The following is a 14,662-nucleotide window of genomic DNA, read 5'->3' as shown; positions in this document are numbered from 1 at the left end:
TTAGAATAACTTTTTTAATTGAGTGAACACAGAGCAGTTTTTCCGTGAGTGGGAATGGAAAAACCGGAGTGGATTCAGAGCGGAGCAATTACAGAACGCTTAGAGTGCAGAGAGGAACGTGCTTTCGCTCCACTCTAGGCTTTGATCACATCCTCCTCAGCAGGGTGAATACACCTTATTAATTTAAGACCTATTCAAACTGAAATTAAGACATTTATTACACTCTTTGAGAAATGTAAGCATATTTACGGCCTTAAAATGATGAAATGTGAATTTAAGACATAAGGACAGACGGGAACCCTGCAATTGACGGAAATCCGTCGTAGACTCCCTGCAATTAACGGAAATCCGTCGTAGCGACGGAAAACTTTAATACCAATAATCAACAAGCTGAGAAAATGGGTCAAACTAGCAGTTTGGAAGGAGAACCAAAACACAAAGAAACATGGCCAAAACAGAACATAACTCTGACAAGCACACATACAGAATAGCAGCTGTCAGACAGTGCGTAAGAACTGAACTAAGTTCTCTTTCCCGAATTATTAGGCTTAAACTGTCCAATACTAATATTGTTAAAAACACAAGGTTCCAAAAAACATATTCGCAGTTGTGTGTCTGTACATTAGATTTGTGCATTAGATCTTAAAGTGACAGCACTCTAATATACCTGCTGCTGTCTGTTTTGTTAATGCATATAATAGAAAACAAATCACTCACTGCTCTTGACTGAATAACTTCAGTAACTTTAATAAGAATCAATATATATATTTATATACAGTAAAGACTATACAGACTTATTTTTACATATGATATTTAATTCCTTACATGAATGCTACTGTTAAATAATTTGTACCTTATTAGATTTAAAGCACCATGTATTTCATTTGTATCATTCTTATAAAGTATTTGTCAGATTGTTCTAATTTGTATCTTTTTTCTCATTTCTTATATCTTTTGTATATATATATATATATATATATATATATATATATATATATATATATATATATATATATATATATATATATATATATATATATATATATATATAAATATATTTTGACGTAGACTTCTATAATTTAATGTTAGGCTGCATAGATTAGGTCAGCCGGAACCGGGAATACTTCCTATAAATCCGGATGTACTCGTTACATCATGAGAAGAATGGCATCTACGCTCATTTTAGTGTCTGTGTTTATCCCGAGGTTTTCCTGCAGCCTGCCGGATCCAGGCCGTATCCAGATCTGACGAAGGACCTTCGCCTGGACCGATGACAACGCAGTGCTGAAGTGCCAACTAGTCTCTCCCTATGGAGGATCCCTCTACCACTACACAGATAAGGCGTTGTCGGGAAAATTCGCTTCGCGTTCCTACCCCAAAGCAACAAAATAAAATAAAATTCTTTATCAAAGTTTATAAGGAAAGACAAGTACTTTGTTTAGGCTTGGCTTGTAGGGAATTCCAAACCTGCGTATTTTCAAATGCACATAACTATAGAACCCATTCTAAATGCGCATGTGAACACCATCAGCGTTTCTCTCAGGTTCGCGTTTAAAGTCTGTGTAGAGGGAATGGTGTCGTCTTAGCGGCCCCTAATTTAATAACAAATGATCATTGCTACGGAAGCAAATCAATCAAAACTAACTTTAGATGGAAAATAACTTAACTCTGCTATAAAGCCAAAACAATCTCTGTTACCTTTAATTATATGCTTATCTCTGTAAAGCTGCTTTGAAACAATCTACATTGTTAAAAAGCGCTATATAAATGAAGATGACTTGACTTGACTTGATATATACATATACGTATACAGTTGTGGTCAGAACAACTTCACCCCTGGTAAGTATGATCAAAAATGGCTGTAAAAATGAATCTGCATTGTTTATCCTTTTGATCTTTCATTAAAAAAATTCACAAAAATCTAACCTTTCATTGAAGTAAAAGAATTGAAAGTGGGGGTAAATCACATAATAAAATAAATGCTTTTCTCCAAAACACGCTGGCCATAATTATTGGCTCTCTGTTATTAAATACTTTTTGCAACCTCCTTTTGCCAAGAGAACAGATCTGAGTTTTCTTATATAATTCCTGATGAGTTTGGAGAATAACTGACAAGAGATCAGAGACCATTCCTCCATAGAGAATCTCTCCAGATCCTTCAGATTCAGAAGTTCATGTTGATGCTTCTTCTGTTCAGTTCACCCCACTCATTTTCTATAGGGTTCAGTTTAGGGGACTGGGACGGTCATGGCAGAAGCTTAATTTTGTACTCAGTTACCCATTTTTGTGTTGATTTTGATGTTTGTTTTGGACCATTGTCCTGATGGAAGATCCAACAACGGCCCATTATAAAATTTCTAGCAGAGGCAGACGGGTTTTGATTTTTTTTATCTGTTGGTATTTGCTAGAATCCATAATACCATGTATCTGAACAAGATGTCCAGGACCTCCAGCAAAAACATATAAGATCCAGCAGTTTATTTAACCGTAGGAATGAGGTATTCTTCATCCCTGGTTTGCACCAAACACATCTGCTGGGTTTGTTGCCAAAAAGCCCCTTTTTTTGTTTCATCTGACCATAGAAGCCGGTCCCTTTTGAAAATCCAGTCGTGTCTGACAACTGAATATGCTGGAGTATATTTTTGGAGGAGCGAGGAGGATTTTTCTTGAAACCCTCCCAAACAACATGTGGGGATGTAAGAATTGTTTGATAATTTTTTTTTTAGGTTTTCTGACCCCCAAGACTCAACTAATCTCTGCAATTCTCCATCTGTGATCCTTGGAGAGTCTTTGGCCAATCAAACTTTCCTCCTCACCGTGCATTAAGACAATATAGACACACGTCCTCTTCCTGGCAGATTTGTAACATCTTTAGTTGATTGGAACTTCTTAATTATTGCCCTGATGGTCAAAATGGGGATTTTCAATTCTTTAGCTATTTTCTTACAGCCACTTTCTATTTTGTGATGCTCAAAAATCTTTTGATGCACATCAGAACTATATTCTTTGGTTTTACTCATTGTGATGGATGATTCAGGGAATTTGGCCTTTGTGTATTCGTCATATTTAAACTCCTGTGAAACAAGAAGTCATAGCTAGACAATTTCTTGTTCCTAGTCACCCTGGTGTGCTAAAAAAGGTAAATATTAATGGGAATATACTTCAGAGATATTTTACTCGTAAAAAATTCTAGGGGTGCCATTAATTGTGGCCGACGTGTTTTGGAGAAAAACATTTATTTCATAATGTGATTTCCTCCCCACTTTCAATTCTTTTACTTCAATGAAAGGTGAGTTTTTTTTGTTTTTTTTTTTGTTTTTAATGAAAGATCAAAAGGATAAACAATGCAGATTTATTTTTTTACAGCCATTTTTGATCATATTTACCAGGGGCGCCATTAATTCTGACCACCACTATATATATATATATATATATATATATATATATATATATATATATATATATATATATATATACATCAAATACATTATAAAAAAATGAAATAAGTGAAAAATAAAGTGAATTATGATTTTGGTCATATCACCCACACCTACTTTGGCCTAAATGGTCACATTCTTTTTTCTTTTTCTTTTTTATGTTTTGTTACCTTGTAGGGTTATATATTTTTTAATAGGGAAATTAGTGTGGCTGTACTGATCAGTAACTTGCAAAACAGTCCTAAAAAACAATATGAAAATAATCATGTAAGACTGTGAATTGTGATCCTTCCTATAAATTAAAACAGATGTACTGATTATATGACCCAGAGCTCTTACTGGTCTGTAGTGTGTTGGCGAGGTCTGTCTCCTTCATCTTCCTCAGGACATGCAGTGTGATCTTCAGAACCCCATCTCTGACATTGCTCTGACCTTCATCCTCCTCTTCCTCTCTTTCAGAACGTGCTGGGTAATCTGGGCTTAGTTGTGTCTTGAACCTCTTTAGTTCTTTCTTCACCAGAGAAATTACTTTGTGCTCAAGCCTCTAAAAATAAAGTTCAATGAACAATAATCAATTAATGTCAATATAATTACATAAAATGTGTGGGTGTTTGTGTGTATTACTGTATATTACAAATAGGCAATCACACATAAAGGCAGACAACTACACACCTTAAAGACGACATTCTTTAGCTTTCCTCTTGAGGAATGAAGTCCATCTTGATTGTCACTAAAGCAAAAATAACTATCTTAGACACATCAGATGCTTCATAAAACATTTTGCACAGTGGTGTATGTCTGTAGACTACAATCTATCTATCTATCTATCTTACAAATTGTATAGGTATTGTAATGTATATGATTGTAGATCATAGTCACAAATACCATATGTACAGTATGTGTACATAGCAATATACATTTCCACAAGCCACAACAAAAAAAAAAATAGTGGCTCTATCTATTCTAAACCAAATCAGTCAATAGTGAAAAGATAAGCATATCTATATTTCAGTCAAATACCACAGGTTCCACCTCAGAAAATACATACTAGAAAAACATATTTAACCCATTAAACCACAATTCTGACCTCTTCTCAGCAGAAGGGTTTTCCTCACTGAAATTAGTATCAAGATCCCTTGACTGGTCACTCTTCAGGGTCAGACTGCGGTCAGATTGGTATGATTTTACCTGAATTGGACTAGTATAGAAAACATCCATTACATTTACAGACATACACAAATACATGTGTGCTTCTGTGTGTGTATTTCAATTTTGTCTTTGAAACAAGTATTTAAGCCACACTTTATTGTGGCTTAAAGACAAATTTTGAACAAAACATCAAACTGCGTGGCATTTATTACAAAGAAAGATAGCACAAGCACAAACATTTTTACATGAAGAACAAATGATAAAACAATAGATATACTGTTCAAAATAAGAGACAGATCTTTTTTGAAAAAAAAAAGTCTAAATACTTTTTAGGGTGCTATATTCACTGTACAAAAATCATATTCTAACCTCTTCAATGATTCACTTTTATTTTTCAATGAAAGCTTAAATCTGGAGGTCATGATTCCTTGCTAACTGGACTGCATGCCTGCAATCACATGCAAACATTGTGCAGGAATTAATCACACACTATTACAATATGAATAATACATCAGTTTAGCTGCATAACATCACCTCACCTCTGCTAGTCCTTAACAGAAATCTAGAATTAAAGATGTGTTGTTTGATCTTGCAAGTTGTCCAGTGTTCACATCAAAGATATCTTCACTGTTTTTGTCCCTCAGTGTGTCTCTCCTTGTTTCGATCACAAACAAGGAAAAAATGTCTCTCATGCTTTCTTCACTTTTGATTCGACCTTAAGGTGGTTTGACCGGTTTATATTCCCCAGGGTGCAACAGTGACTGCCCACTTTTTCAGCAACCTTGGTTCCTTTAGTATTTTTTCATATTCATTTTTCCCATAGGTTTTTTTTAGAAAATTATTCTATAAAAGTTGTTTATTAAAAAAAAAAAGTTACTTTAAGTACTCTTTGCCATGAACCACACCAGAGCAAAAAGTATATAAAAATTAAGAAAAACAAAATAAATAAACAAGACTGTATACTTTTATGAAGGAATGAACAACAATATAAGGAGTAATAAGGAATTGCACCACATCTTCATTTTATTTTACTGGTAACAGCCCCATAGTAGTGCCTTATTAACTGAATTGATCAGTTAAAATTAAGAACTTATAGGCTACATGATGATGCATATAGCCTACTATTTAATAAGGTTTTAAAAAATGCCTAATTCTTTCTAGAATAGGAAATCAATTTATAGCGGAAATATCACCTTTTTACGGAAAAGTTTGTTTCTGTTGCTGTCAACATTGTTTTTGGAAGATACATTAAAAATGCATTTAGCTTCTGTGTACGGATCTACAATGCATGGCATAAAATGTGGTTAATAGTGGATAATTTAACGTGCTTCCGTGTCAAAGTGTCTGTTATCAGTGGATTGTGTTCATGTGTGCCCAGAAATTTTAGAAATCACGACCAGCTGATGTTTTACTGCCATGTCCAGAATAAAGAGTAGGCCTATGTATGGTAAACATATGAACATACAGTTAGGGTGATATTAAAGGACATAAACCGTGATATAAAATTTTGGCCATATTGCCCATCTCTAAGTCATTTATTCCCTGCGTGACCTGTAAAGTCACATCCACAAACCTCTTGCGTATTGTTTGGTCACACCACAAGGTGTCACTGTGGCCTCAAAGCGTCAGCACTGCCACTCTGAGCTCGATTGCTATGCCTGAGGTAAAACACGGCCCTCATTAGCATACAGAGCAATACATGTATAAACAAATAAATGTGGAAATAAATAAATATAGACATAAATACATATATACATAAATAAATGTGAAAATAAATGTGGAAAAAAATATAATTATACATAAATAAGGAAATAAAGGTATAAATATTCTTTTTTTTTTACAATTCTTTGCATACTTATTTATGTATTTATTTATTTATTATTAAGTCAGGTTTGGCATTCCATACTTATTATCACATTTATTTATCTATTTATTAATGTATCTATGTATTTATTTATTTATTCATTCATTTATTTATTGATTCATTTATTGATTTTTAATTTCTGCAGGTTTGGTCCTCCATATTTTTGGGGCTGTTGTTCAGTCAATAAACTTTTGTTTGAGCCTGCAATTAAATCCTGTCTTGACTCCTGACAGAACCATCACTGAGGTAGGGTGAATTCAGGTAAAGTGGGACACTTTTTGTTAAACGTGTAACTTAGATACCCAAAGGTTATTTTGTTTCTTTTCTTGACTCTTTTTGTTAACTTTAAGGTCCAGTTGTAGCCTAATATTTTAAATGTATTTAAAATAAGGAATTTGTTAATTTGGCAGATATATGCCGACCAATAAACATTTTGGGGCCATGGCAGTTCAAGGAGACCCCTCCTTGAACTGCCACCTTAACGTGGTGGAGGGGTTTGAGTACCCGAATGACCCTAGGAGCAATGTTGTCCGGGGCTATATGCCCCTGGTAGGGTCTCCCAAGGCAAACAGGTCCTAGGCGACGGGTCAGACTAAGAGCGGTTCAGAAACCCCTTATGAAGAAATTAAATCAAAGGACCGTGACGTCGCCCGGTATGGCGCAGCTGGGGCCCCACCCTGGAGCCAGGCCTGGGGTTGGGGCTCGTATGCGAGCGCCTGGTGGCCGGGCCTCCCCCACAGCCGGCCGGGCTAAGCCCGAAGGAGCGACGTGGGGCCGCCTTCCCGTGGGCTCACCACCTACAGGAGGGACCGTAAGGGGCCGGTGCTTAGAGAATCGGGCAGCAGTCGAAGGCGGGGGCCTCGACAGCCCAATCCCTGGACACGGAAACTAGCTCTAGGGACGTGGAACGTCACCTCGCTGGCGGGGAAGGAGCCTGAGATTGTGCGTGAGGTTGAGAGGTTCCGACTAGAGATAGTCGGGATCACCTCTATGCACGGCTTGGGCTCTGGAACCACACCCCTCGAGAGAGGATGGACTCTTCACCACTCTGGAGTTGCCCATGGTGAGAGGCGGCAGGCTGGTGTGGGTTTGCTTTGCGAGAGGGTCGCTTCCCCTCGCCTTCGGGTCGGGGACAGGTCTCTCACTGTCGTTTGTGCCTACGGGCCAAACGGCAGTGCAGAGTACCCGGCCTTCTTGGAGTCTCTGGGAGGGGTGCTGGAAAGTGCTCCGACTGGGGACTCCGTCGTTTTACTGGGGGACTTCAACGCCCACGTGGGCAACGACAGTGACACCTGGAGGGGCGTGATTGGGAGGAACGGCCCCCCTGATCTGAACCCGAGCGGTGTTCAGTTATTGGACTTCTGTGCTAGTTACAGTTTGTCCATAATGAACACCATGTTCAAGCATAAGGGTGTCCATCAGTGCACGTGGCACCAGGACACCCTAGACCGTAGGTCGATGATCGACTTTGTGGTCGATTCATCTGACCTCCGGCCGTATGTCTTGGACACTCGGGTGAAGAGAGGGGCGGAGCTGTCAACTGATCACTACCTGGTGGTGAGTTGGATCCGATGGCTGGGGAGGAAGCTGGACAGACTCGGCAGACCCAAGCGTACTGTAAGGGTCTGCTGGGAACGTTTGGCAGAGTCTCCTGTCAGAGAGATCTTCAACTCCCGCCTCCGGCGGAGCTTCGATCGGGTCCCGAGGGAGGCTGGAGATATTGAGTCCGAGTGGACCATGTTCTCCACCTCCATTGTCGAAGCAGCCCCTCGGAGCTGTGGCCGTAAGGTCTCCGGTGCCTGTTGAGGCGGCAATCCCCGAACCCGGTGGTGGAAACCGGAAGTAAGGGATGCCGTCAAGCTGAAGAAGGAGTCCTATCGGGCCTGGTTGGCTTGTGGGACTCCTGAGGCAGCTGACGGGTACACGCAGGCCAAGTGGACTTGCGGTGGTTGTGGAGGCAAAAACTTGGGCCTGGGAGGAGTTCAGTGAGGCCATGGAGAAGGACTATCGGCTGGCCTCGAAGAGATTCTGGCAAACCGTCCGGCGCCTCAGGAGAGGGAAGCAGTGCCCTACCAACGCTGTTTACAGTAGAGGTGGGGAGCTGTTGACCTCAACTGGGGATGTCGTTGGACGGTGAAAGGAATACTTCGAGGATCTCCTCAATCCCGCTGTCACGTCTTCCATTGAGGAAGCAGAGGCTGAGGGCTCAGAGATGGACTCGTCCATCACCCAAGCTGAAGTCACCAAGGTAGTCAAGAAACTCCTCGGTGGCAAGGCACCGGGGGTGGATGAGATCCGCCCTGAGTACCTCAAGTCTCTGGATGTTGTGGGGCTGTCTTGGCTGACACGCCTCTGCAGCATCGCGTGGCGGTCGGGGACAGTGCCTCTGGGATGGCAGACCGGGGTGGGGGTCCCTCTTTTTAAGAAGGGGGACCGGAGTGTGTGTTCCAACTACAGGGGGATCACACTTCTCAGCCTCCCTGGGAAAGTATATGCCAGGGTACTGGAGAGGAGAATATGGCCGATAGTAGAACCTCGGATTCAGGAGGAACAGTGTGGTTTTCGTCCAGGCCGTGGAACACTGGTCCAGCTCGATACCCTCTACAGGGTGCTGGAGGGTTCATGGGAGTTTGCCCAACCAGTCCACATGTGCTTTGTGGATTTGGAGAAGGCATTCGACTGTGTCCCTCGCGGCGGCCTGTGGAGGGTGCTCTGGGAGTATGGGGAACAAGGGTCCTTTACTAAGGGCTGTCCGGTCCCTGTACGACCGAAGCAGGAGCTTGGTTCGCATTGCCGGCAGTAAGTCAGACTTGTTCCTGGTGCATGTTGGACTCCAGCAGGGCTGCCCTTTGTCGCCGGTTCTGTTCATAATTTTTATGGACAGAATTTCTAGGTGCAGCCAGGGGGCGGAGAGTGTCAGGTTTGGTGACAACACGATTTCGTCTCTGCTCTTTGCAGATGATGTTGTCGTGTTGGCCTCATCAAGCCAGGACCTTCAGCATGCACTGGGACGGTTTGCAGCCGAGTGTGAAGCGGCTGGGATGAGAATCAGCACCTCCATATCCGAGGCCATGGTCCTCAGTCGGAAAAGGGTGGCTTGCCCACTTCAGGTTGGTGGAGAGTTCCTGCCTCAAGTGGAGGAGTTTAAGTATCTTGGGGTTTTGTTCACGAGTGAGGGAAGGATGGAATGGGAGATTGACAGACGGATCGGTGCAGCTTCTGCAGTAATGCGGTCGATGTACCGGTCTGTCGTGGTAAAGAAAGAGCTGAGCCGCAAGGCGAAGCTCTCGATTTACCGGTCAATCTACGTTCCTACTCTCACCTATGGTCATGAGCTTTGGGTCATGACCGAAAGGACAAGATCCCGAAAACAGGCGGCCGAAATGAGCTTTCTCCGCAGTGTGGCTGGGTGATCCCTTAGAGATAGGGTGAGAAGCTCGGTCACTCGGGAGGAGCTCAGAGTAGAGCCGCTGCTCCTCCACATCGAGAGGGGTCAGCTGAGGTGGCTCGGGCATCTGTTCCGGATGCCTCCTGGACGCCTTCCCAGGAAGGTGTTCCGGGCGCGTCCCACTGGGAGGAGACCCCGGGGAAGACCTAGGACATGCTGGAGAGACTATGTCTCCCGGCTGGCCTGGGAACGCCTCGGTGTCCCCCCAGAAGAGCTGGAGGAAGTGTCTAGGGAGAGGGAAGTCTGAGGATCTCTGCTTAGACTGCTGCCCCCGCGACCCGGATAAGCGGAAGAAGATGGATAGATGGATGGATGGATTTCCAGACAAATGCTCATTTCAGGTAATGGGCCATCACTGATTTATCATAATTGGGTCATTCCACGAAATCAGTGCCTTTTGAACTTTGAAAAATGTAAATATAAATTACGTTTTTTTTTAATATCTATGAAATGAAGACAGCTTAAAATGAACAGAAATTGTATTGTGCCATCTTAGGCTATGTCATTTTTGATTTTATGACTATTTATCTGCCTCATGTTCTGATATTTTTATTATCCCTGTTACAAACACAAGACACAAGCGTTACTGTATACTATAGTTTTAAGTATAGAACTATGTCATAGTTTTCACATATATGAGCAGTGTTTTAGTCCCTCTTTTCACTGGGATTGTTTCAAATTTTGGATTTTGGATTTTTTTATTTTATTTTTTATATTATATACTGTAGAAAAGATTACAATGGAAAAACTTTAATGATAGTAACAGGGATGACAGGACACACATTCTTCAGCATACACTGCACATATTTGTTTACATAATATTGTAAAGTTTTACCCTTTTAAATAGCATTTAAATGTTTTGCACTCACTTTGTATAGTTGTATTAGTGAAGCACATTACATTTCTAAGAGATCTAATGTTTTAATTGTATTATAATTAGACCCATGTGCCTGTCCATCTGTTTGTCTGTGTGAGTATGCCCCCTCACAGAACTTAAAATATACAGATCTGGTTCAATTATTAGGCAAGAAAGATGATCAGATCTGGGTCTTCCTTTGATCATCTGAAGACCAAGATCTTGATGCTAAAATTTGGTTACACTTTCTTGAACATTGCAAGATTGGGGCGAGGGTCTGCAGTCACCGTTCTTGTTTGTTATTAAGATAAATTAAATGAAGATTATTTTTTCTTATTTTCCATCTGAATTCAGATACTTTCTCATTTTTAAGATATTTGGACTGGAAACAAGACAAAAATATTATGTAAAAAAAATAGTATTTTTTTGCAGTGCATGTACCCACAATACTAACTAAAAATGTAAATGCTCATACGCCACACACACTGAATGATATAGGCATTAGCTCAATTATACACCCAGGATGACCTTAATTTTTTTTTGCATTTTACACAGATAAACTTTAAAAACAGTGTGGCTAAGGTGACACCTAATCTATGTCATTCCTGTTACCCACATGTCAAAACCTGTTACTATAGAAAAGTAACAGGGCTGAACGTAACAGGTTTGACGAATTCAAGCTAATTTGCAAATTTCTAGCTAATAGGTCAAGGCACAAAAGCACATGTTGTACTCTTTGAAAGGATGTTACTTGTAGATATTGATTACATCAAGTTAATTAAATAATTGTTAAAATTTATACTTTAAAAATAGTAACAGTTTTGCCATTGCATGATGTCCCCACCTCAGTCAAACCTCATAAATCGTTAAAAATAGGACATTATAGAAGAGAGTGAGAAGCTTCCTTGTGTTTTAACTGTTGGAATCATGAGTGAGAGATGATGTAACTTCCTGGAATTGATGTCACTGGAATGTACCATTATTTTACAAGGATTTTTTGGTGAGGGTAACAGGGCTGACATGAAATCAGGGGACACCAATAAAATAATTTATATTTTATAAAAAATAATGAATACTTATGCAAAAACATTGCTTAACAATGAGACTATACTTTGTACAATATGCAAATGTGATTTTGTATCATTTTGCCTTCAATTTGCTAATTAAAAGTCCTGCTGGAAAAGAACAATCATAGCGAGGGCCAGGCCAAAAACCTTACCCTTATCAGCATAAATGCAATTTTAATTATTTAATATAATATTAAATTGACTGTAATATTGAGGAAATAATACATAGTATTATTATGTTTTTAAATCACAATTTTATATTTTGTTATAGTGATTCTATGTCTGATTATATCTTAGGGACACAAAAGGCACCGATTTCATGGAATGACCCAGTTATAAATTACAAAAGCTAAACAAAAATGCTATCATATACTTAAGAAAACTTGAACTGTGGTGCACAAGGACTACTTTATCATACTTGTATATGGTGCTTTTACGTCCTTTTTGAAGCTTGAAAGTAGGGGTGTGCAATATGTATCAACTACAATACAATTGTAACAATGTGGAAGCTGACATTATCGAGTATGTCACTCACTTTGCAAAAAAAACAAATCTAAAAACCAGCTCAACACTAACCTGTTCAGACACTATACACAGCAAACACTCCAGTGGTAAATACACTCTCCTGGGAGTTTATTTGACTCCACACTCAAGAGTGTTAACCCTCATCCTGTCATATATGACCCCAATCGACTTTTCCGTAGTTAATAAACATGGTTCCCTTCATCTCAGTTGCATAAGATGTTGTCCCTTTTTTACATTATCTATCTGCACGCTCGCACGCACACGCGCACACACACACACACACACACACACACACACACACACACAACCTTCATTCAGTTGTTCTAAAGGTATTTAAAAAAAGTTCACAAATCTGGTCTTTGGGGTCTTTGGACCCCACATTGAAATGAATGGGAACAGCAAAAAAAATGTTTTTTATAAAAAAAAATACTAAAAAAAAATTTCAATACATCTAGAATAAATCTAAAAATATCCATACCACAATAAAGGCCTGGTACTAGAGCAAATGCAATGTGGAACGAACACACACATACACACAAACAAACAAACAAACAAACAAACAAACAAACAAACAGATGTGACAGCAATAGAGAGCATTTTTATTTAAACTGGCAAATAAAATCAATAATTCCAGCATGAATCTAAAAATGTTCACACATAAATGAAGGCCTGGAACTAGAACACAGAAGCAATGTGGAATGAACATGATAATCATTTTATACATTTGTATTATTGAAATAAATAATATGTAATTGCAATCAAGTCTTTTCTTTTAGTGGCAAATTAAGTGGCATTATTGCTGATTTAATGTATTTTAAAATGTTTAAATAGAGTCATCACAAAAGCTGTTATAAGAGCAGTAAGTCACATCCAGAAAAAATGAATGGATCACTATGGGGCCTCTGCTGGAAGTATTAGTCCAGGCGTTTTAGGAAAAAAGGGTGAACAAATTGCAACAGAATCAAACTCAACTGATTTTGTATCCTCCATATGTCCTGAGTAAGGAAAAAAAAAGCCCCGAAGAATCCCATTAGGGGAAAGTTTAGAAAAAGACCCAAAATATATCCTATTCATACGCCTATTCATTCTTTTTCTCACATGAATAGGGTAAAAAAATTTAACCTTTAGATGTCACCATGAAAATTACTGAGTTGATTACTTACTGTACATCAAGACAACCAAAAAATATATTACAAGTTTTTTAAATTGTTTGTTAACATGGACAAACGGTACATAATCTAATCACGTATGTGCTAATTTGCATAAATACCACAACAGATCTAAACATTGGGTCTAGCCAGGAGAAAATGTCTTGTTGAATCTTGTTGACACATAGCAGTAAAATACTTGATGTTAAGGTCTGAATGGAAACCATTTAGGCTACCCATGCGCATTAATACATAGAGGCAGGAAGAAGTACTTTAAAACAGCCTTATATTATTGCAGAGATGGGGTTTGGGGCTGGGTCTGTGGGACTGTTTCTGGGGATTCACTTTTTATTTTGCCTACCTTTTGTCTCCTGTTCTTCCCTCTGACTCGTCCCCCAGAAACAGTCCCACAGACCCAGCCCCAAACCCCAAACCCCATCTCTGCAATAATAATTAATAAAGGCTGGTTTCTAAAGTACTTCTTCCTGCATCAATGTATTTATGCTCATGGGTAGCCTACTGTAAATGGGTTCCATTCAGACCTTAATATTTAGTCTTTTACTGTTATATGTCAACAAGATTCAACAAGACATTTTCTCCTGGCTGTACCCAATGTTTAGATCTGTTGTGGTATTTATGCAAATTAGCACATCTGTAATTAGATTATGCACCATTTGTCCATAACAAACAATTAAAAAAAACTTGTAATACATTTTTTGTTTGTCTTGATGTACAGTAAGTAATCAACAAGTAATTTTCATGGTGATATCTAAAGATTAAATTTTTTAGACAGTACTTATTATTTAAGTAACTTGATGTAATCAATATCTACAAGTAACATCCTTTCAAAGAGTACAACATGTGCTTTTGTGCCTTGACTTATTAGCTAGAAATTTGCAAATTAGCTTGAATTCGTCAAACCTGTTACGGTCAGCCCTGTTACTTTTCTATAGTAACAGGTTTTGACATGTGGGTAACAGGAATGACATAGATTAGGTGTCACCTTAGCCACACTGTTTTAGAAAGAGAAAAATAATGAATAGGTGTATAAATAGGATATATTTGGGTCTTTTTCTGAACTTTTCCCTAATGGGATTCATCTGGGCTTTTTTTTCCTTACTCAGGACATATGGAGGATACAAAATCAGTTGAGTTTGATTCTGTTGCA

General features: G+C 39.2%; 1 pseudogene across 1 annotated transcript in view; it reads right to left on the bottom strand.

The window, feature by feature from the left end:
• Positions 1-8,204, bottom strand: part of LOC308703177 (NLR family CARD domain-containing protein 3-like) — a 28,519-nt pseudogene extending 20,315 nt beyond the window's left edge. Inside the window, exons 1-2 of the transcript in view lie at positions 8,199-8,204; positions 3,777-3,981 (exon numbers count right to left, since the gene is read on the bottom strand). The product of the transcript in view is annotated as an NLR family CARD domain-containing protein 3-like (transcript). The remainder of the gene's footprint in view (positions 1-3,776; positions 3,982-8,198) is intronic.
• Between the last annotated feature and the right edge of the window lie 6,458 nt (positions 8,205-14,662).

This window comes from Scardinius erythrophthalmus (assembly GCF_964197995.2).
Source record: "Scardinius erythrophthalmus genome assembly, chromosome: 15".
Lineage (NCBI taxonomy): Eukaryota > Metazoa > Chordata > Actinopteri > Cypriniformes > Leuciscidae > Scardinius > Scardinius erythrophthalmus.
The sequence above is the reverse complement of the archived record's forward strand: the minus strand, read 5'-3'. Positions and strand labels throughout refer to the sequence as shown.